Genomic DNA, 7,431 nt, shown 5'->3' with positions numbered 1-7,431 from the left:
GTCCCGAATACAAGCGGCTGAAATGAGCTTCCTCCGTAGGGTGGCTGGGCGCTCCCTTAGAGATAGGGTGAGAAGCTCGGTCACCCGCGGGGAGCTCGGAGTAGAACCGCTTCTCCTCCACATCGAAAGGAGCCAGCTGAGGTGGCTCGGGCATCTAGTGCGGATGCCTCCTGGACGCCTCCCTGGAGAGGTGTTCCGGGCATGTCCCACTGGGCGGAGGCCCCGGGGAAGACCCAGGACATGCTGGAGAGACTACGTCTCTCGGCTGGCCTGGGAACGCCTCGGGGTCCCCTCAGAGGAGCTGGAGGAAGTGGCTGGGGTGAGGGAAGTCTGGGCATCTCTGCTCAGTCTTTAAGCTGAGCCCTCATCCCAGCTGGTTTTTCTACTTTCAGTTGAAATGAGTGCTTAGTGAAAGTGACAGCAAGACAGCAAGAGGGAAACCTAAATGTCCAACAGAGGATCGCTTCAATTGCCGTTTTTTTTTTTGGTTAAGACACAGTAAAGTGTTACATAACGATGCATATTTTCTCCATGACAGAATCGGTTGGAACTACGTTAATTGCGTAAACGGTTGTAGAGATACAGTAGTTAAAGGAGCGTGTTAAAAGGTTAACCCTTTGATGTCTGAATTTATTCCACCTATGAAAAAACAAAAATCACTTTTGGCTTTGCTTTCAAGATGATGCAAAATTAAGTTAAGTTTGGAGCAGGAGTGGTTCGATGCATATTTGCATCAACAGGCATCACTGAGTTAAAGTCAAAGAGGTTGCTTTAACAAATCTGTATCTTTTATTTCTCTTTGTAATAGTGTTTTTATTTAGGAAATGCATTAGTCACTTCTTTAGAAAAGCAGCCCACACCCTGATAGCGCCAAGCTTTTGCAGTTTTGCAATAAAATTTATCTAGGACATTTTTTCACTATACTAAATTAATCTCCATTTTTTCACCCTCCATGGGTGGTTTCTCTCTTAAGCTTGGGTCCTCTAGCCATTTTTTGGTTTTCTGGACACAACAATTTAATTCTTTATTTGGATATCAATAGAAAAAGAGAAGAATCTGTCTGCGAGGGAAACCTAAATGTCCAACAGAGGATCACATAAATTGATCAATTTGTCACATGTCAACTCTCTTGAAGCATCTTTTGCTGTCACACCTGATCTATACATGACACATCAGATACACCAGTTATAAATAATGACACATGATTGAGAAAAAGGCACTCTTTCAATAGAGGGAACACAAATAAAATAACACAGCAACACTGTTTTGGCCAAAGATTATCTATGGAGACAGACATCTCACTGTAACAGCATTGATTAATTGATTCGTGGTCTAAGTCAATGTGGAAATTGGTTTTAGGTCGGAAACAGCTTTTAAGTCAACCATCATTGTTTTAAGAAGAAGATAAGCAACATTCAGTGATTTCGATTGAATTCTATTTTTTGCCGTTTCTGCATTATTCCCTTGTCTCGAGAAAACAGTTTCTGTTATCTTTGGAAAATTGGAAAATAAACGACCAAGTTGTCTCAAGAAAACAAACTGAATAAATACACACTAGTAGAAATAACTTGTGTTGTCTTCCATATTCCACAATCCCTGTATCCAAGTAAAGAAAGATGCTACGGTTTCAGCAGCCTTTAAAGAAGGTATATCCTAATTAGTCTTGTTTTTTCAAAGGCACTTTTATCAGTCCAGAGATTACAGTTAACTGCACCACCTTAATCAGGAAAATGGTCAGGCATCTGCAAGTTTTAATTAAAGATGAGGTAGCAAGGTGTACACATGTTTATCAGTGACTTGGATGATTTCTTTATTCTTTAAAAAAAACAGTTTATGATGGCTGAGTAAAATTGAAAGGTTGGAGTTGGATTTTGTGTATATTTGTACACATTATTTATCTTTGCTTCCCCCTGTAAACCTTCACTGTGATCAGGTCTTTCTAAAGTGCTTTGTTGCCAGTGCAGATGTCTGAATGGGAGAAAAACACTGAGCTCACGTTCTTTCCTGCTACATGTTTCAAACATTGACTAAGAGCAAATGGGCAACAAAATCACCACAGCTGCCAAAAAGAAAGGCTGAACCCTCCTCCGGGATTATTGGCAAGGTTTACAGATAAAGAGGATTATAAGACTTTAAGGATGACAAACACCTTCTTTTTCTGGCTCTTCTGCATGTAAAAAAAAAAAAGTTATTAACCTGTTTAACAGATTCTAGTGAAGGCTTCGTTAAATGTCAAGCTACATTCACACTGCACACAATTCACACGCTTGTCCAAAAGTGTGCTCATAGACGTGGTGTCTCAGACATATGTGGGAGGAGCTACCACCTATTGTGTGAAATTAAGGTAAATAAATACCGGTTATTTTGTCTTGGTTTTGCTCCATTTTAATCATTGAAGTTGCTGCTCTGTTAAAAAGGCACTGTTGAGAAAAGATCTATCTATTTAGGTACATACATGTACATTTACAGTACACAATCGTTGTGTTCATACAGTAAATATCTAATCAAGTCTCTGTCAAAGTCCGTGGCTTTTATACAGGTACGCTCAATAGTCCAGAAAATACGGTAAATGTTTAGTTTGGAGCTAAATGTTTAATTCCGGTCTAAATATCTAGCTAACATGCATACTCTTGCCAAAAAGCAGAAATCGACTACCAAAATAGAAGCTGGATTTGCGCTCTGAGGTGATTTTCGCCTGAGTTTTAGTCCATGCGAGTACTTGTGCTATACTGATTCAAGACATGAATACATCGGTCGAGTCGTTTTAACAGCTATTCTTTTGTAAATAGGCTTCTTCTGAGGACATCGCTACACTTTTGAGACCTATTGGTGCAGCCACCTCCAGGAGGACCTGGTTGCAGACAACATGGCACCCTCTTGCTGAGATGTACCGTGCCATAACTCCAACCATTTTCACTGATTCTGATGCAGAAAAGGCTTCAATTATTCTGTGTCAAATGGAGCTTAAACACTTGTTAAAGTATTTTAGACTGACTTTGGTAAACTATGACGCAGCACTGCTTGATGATTTTTGGTGCACTATGGGTAGCCAGGAACCTCGCGGAGTGATATGTTCTGTCTTTTAACTGTTTGTGAATGAATTCAATAAAGTTTAAGTTAGTTTACTTCAATCTTTTTTTTTTTGGACTTCACTACTTACTTTTTACTTTACAGTTACTTTCTAAAACTAAAACCTTTATTTTTCTTTATTCAAAGAGCCACGATGGAGGGGGCCACATGTGGCTCCGGTTGCAGAGCCCTGAACTAAAAAATGAAGCTCTGTTTACACAATCTTTGAACAGGAAACTCGGCCTTGCAACGGAAACACAGTCAAGCTGCTGCAAGCTGCATTCTGGACTGATAATAAACCTCCTTTGATCCAGAATCAAGTGTAAATTCTAAAGCATCTTGGCAAAAGTGAGGCTGAAAAATCTTTTGAACACTTTCAAAAGTGATGGTTGATTGCTAAAATTTGCTGGAATTTTCCCCAACAGGACAGAGGCCTAAACGATTGTGTAATTTTCATTAAAACCTATTTTATGGCGATGAAAGCATGCACACAAAAGGCAGTCTGCAGATAACAGAAATATATTAACCATCATGATTTAGAACATGAAAAAGTTATGAATCCATAAATCTACTGATACAGTCAGCCTCTTAGAATATTAAGTTAAAATGTAGATTAAAGCTTCTACACTCACAAGTTCATCCATTCACAATCCACAGTGTATAATAACAAAACGAAGTTTAAATCAGGAAAATACAACCTATTCACTCTTCACTACATCTTCAAAAAATGATTTATGGATTTTTTCCTTACTTTCTGTTAGTTTCCCAACTGACTGAAACACCTGGACTGATAAGCAGCTGTTTCGGTGAAGGCTGTAACATGAATATGCAGGACTTGTGTTTTTACTCCTGCTGTTATTGATTTCATCCAAGGGATGAGCCCTCTGGGTTTTTCTGATGTTTACGCAGGAGAATGGTGATGCCTGCTAAGTGGATGGAGACAAGAAGTCAATAGAAGAGGTGAGTGGATTGGGTTGTGAGCATCTTCTAGTTGAAGATTTCTTTTTAAACAACAGCTTTTGTTTCTCTTTTGATGCACGCTGGGGATCAAGTAAAAACCCTCCTTTCTTATTTCTATTCAAGATGATTAAGAGATCTTTGGGAGCTGATAACAAAGTCAGCGTTTTAAACAAATCTTTTAAGGCTGTCCAAAAAATTAGTACAAATAGGAGCATTTGTGAGTATTTTTAATTTATTTATTTAAGTTTTTGGTTGGTTACTTTCCTCTGGATGTTTTAATGCGTTTACAGTTTTTTTCTCCCAACTGTTAAAACAAACTTTCTGAAACATTAGAGCAATTTTACCAAACAGGATTTATAGGCTAAATATATAAAATACTTTTTTCTTGAGGCAAAAGCTTACTTTAAGGTCAAAATGAAGAATCTATTGTCAAAAAGAACAAACACACAGCAAATACTACACACTACACAACACAAGCACTTGACAATGCTCACCAAAAAATTTTGAAGCCGCCCCAGGAAAGAAAATTGGGTAAATATTAATAGGGATTTTATTTTGACATAAATTCACATTTATTGCTCTGTGCCATCTTGTCTCTGTGTGAGTCTTGGTGCAGGTCAGGGTCTTGGTGCGGGTTTGGGTATGGTTCTGGGTGTAGGTCCGGGTCTGGGTCTGGGTGCAGGTCTGGGTCTTGGTGCGGGTTTGGGTATGGTTCTGGGTGTAGGTCCGGGTCTGGGTCTGGGTGCAGGTCTGGGTCTTGGTGCAGGTTTGGGTATGGTTCTGGGTGTAGGTCCGGGTCTGGGTCTGGGTGCAGGTCTGGGTCTTGGTGCGGGTCTGGGTGCAGATCTGGGTCTTGGTGCGGGTTTGGGTCTGGGTGCAGGTCTGGGTCTGGGTGCGGGTTTGGGTATGGTTCTGGGTGTAGGTCCGGGTCTGGGTCTGGGTGCAGGTCTGGGTCTTGGTGCGGGTCTGGGTGCAGGTCTGGGTCTTGGTGCGGGTTTGGGTCTTGTTGAGGGTCTGGGTTTGGGTCTTGGTGCAGGTCCGAGTCTGGGTCTGAGTCTTGGTGCAGGTCCGGCTCTTGGTCTGACTTGCCTTGCACTGTCATCTATTTCTGAAAAGCTGCTCAGTTGTTCCAGAACTGACCTTATATTTGCTGCAGTTGATTTGCAACAAGTGTCTTACGTTTCGATCAGTTGTGTGTTGATGGTGGTTGTTGTGTTGGAACAGAGCTCGAGTTTTGCCTCTTTGTATTAATTTTTTGCATCTTGTATGTTGTGAATCTTAACTGTAAGGCATCATTAGCTGGAAGTTAGAATGTATAGTTTGATTTGCAAAGAGTAGATTAGAGTGTTGTGTGTTAACAGCAAATTGTGTTTTAGGTTTAGACCAATGAGGGATTTAAAAAAAAAATTTTTTGGTGGTTTTAATGCTTTAGCAATTGGGGGGAAAAATGTAATTCAGTTTACGTTATACTTTTTATTTAACCTGTTTAGGGAGTCCACCTTCTTTTTTCATTGTACCCACCTGCTGCCTGGTCTGTGTAGTTTCATTTTTTCATTCTATCATTATGTCCTATTTTGTCATGTTTTTGGGTCTGAAAATTAGTTTCACTCCATGTAATCCATTTTTTAGGTTTCTGTCAAGCCTGCCTCTGCTCTCTTGCACTTTGGTCCTTCAACAAGCACCATTCATGGCAGCAAATCTTTTTTTCAAACCCTTTTTGAAAAATGTGTTGCTGAGGTTATAAATGATCAAAGCCTCAGGACCAATTTACCACTTAACCCCGGTTTGCTTTTTTGGCTTCCATGAGCCCGAGTGCTTTTGACAGAACATGCAACCCTGTCATTGTTAGTTATGTTCTCTAGATTGTAATTAGATCAAAATTCATTTAAATGTTCCGCTTTTCATGTGTGCGTGTGTTGAACTTCCCTTTCACCCACTTTGCTGGGGTTTTTAGACAGTCTGAATGAGTGGAGGTTGGTCATTGATCATTTGAAACAAATGTCAGAAAAGTATCCATCAGCAGCAGTGGAGCAAAAGATGTTAGGTCTTTGGAATTTGCAGAAAATGGACTGAATCACACAAATCTCCATTAAATGTTCTCTGAATGGCTATAGAAAACTGGCTCATCAGCACTCAAATCTATATAATGCCCGTGGGTGTTCAGTGCAATTCGGCTCCTTGTTCAAAAATATTTCATGGTTGGAAGAAACTCCCTGACATGGCCTGGTATGAAAAAAAGTGATGAATATGTCTGAGGGTGGGGGTAGGGTGATGTCCCATTAATCTATAAAGTTACACATTTAGAATATTAATGATCTTAGCTTCAAACTAATTTGAATAGGGTCATAGGTCATGTTATTAGGACAAAAAGCAAAAAACATGGAGTCAAATGTGACAACATAAAAAGGTTCTAACTCAGCAAACAACCGTATGGGACACACTGCACCCAATATCTAATAAATGTTGCATTCACCCAACACTCATATTCCTGGGGGGACGGATGTTGTCCCAGACCATGACACTCCCTCCTCCAAAAGGTGTTCCTTTAACAGTGAAGTGTTCTATGAGCCATCACTATACTTTGCCCCTATGATCCACCTGCTTTGGGTTCATAGTTACAGGTGCTAACAATCACGCAGGCAGCATGTGATTAGGACCCATAATCAATAACAAGCATTGCAAAATCCCAAACAATAAATTCTATGTGTAACCATACCAATAGAACAGCACATGGATGTTTCAGAGCCTCTTCACATGTTACAAGTTCAAGCTAGTTAACCAAACATTGTCCCATTTGAAGGACAGTACTGCAAAGATTCCAAACATACCGTTATCTCTGCTGTGGGACAAAAACTCAGCAAGTTATAAGAAAGAGAGTTGCAAAAACATCAGAGAAAAGAGAGTCAAACCATACTTAAATATTCACAATCTCTAAACATACTCTTTTTTTATCCAAATGCCAACAGATATCCTAAAATGTCTGGAAAAACCTTGTCAAAGGCTGATCTAATGACTGCTGTAGAAGATTGAAACTCAGAAAAACAATGTTGCCATTTGGCATTTTGACAGACCGACCTTAAAAGAAAAGTCTTGTCAGAGTTTTCCAAATTCCCACATAAATCTCCAAACAATTTTGAAGAGCAAACAAACGTGAATCTGTGCCCTGTTAGCTTTTGCATCCAGTATAATGTGATTTCTTTCTGGTCACTGCAGGGCCAGCTATAAAGCAACAAAACAGCTGACAAACAATCAATCAGGCTGTCTTACCTTTGATGCTTTCAGGTGAAAACTCATATTCCACTTAGAGGAAACACAAAGAGGCCCCTCTTGAGAGTTCTGTGTCATCAAGCTAAAGCTAATATGTTTTAAAAAAAAATCTGCTGTAGAATGTGTTCAAATTAG

This window comes from Oryzias latipes, chromosome 21, assembly GCF_053564925.1.
Source record: "Oryzias latipes strain Hd-rR chromosome 21, Olatipes_Hd-rR_3.1".
NCBI classification, from domain to species: domain Eukaryota; kingdom Metazoa; phylum Chordata; class Actinopteri; order Beloniformes; family Adrianichthyidae; genus Oryzias; species Oryzias latipes.
Note: the sequence above shows the minus strand (reverse complement) of the source record.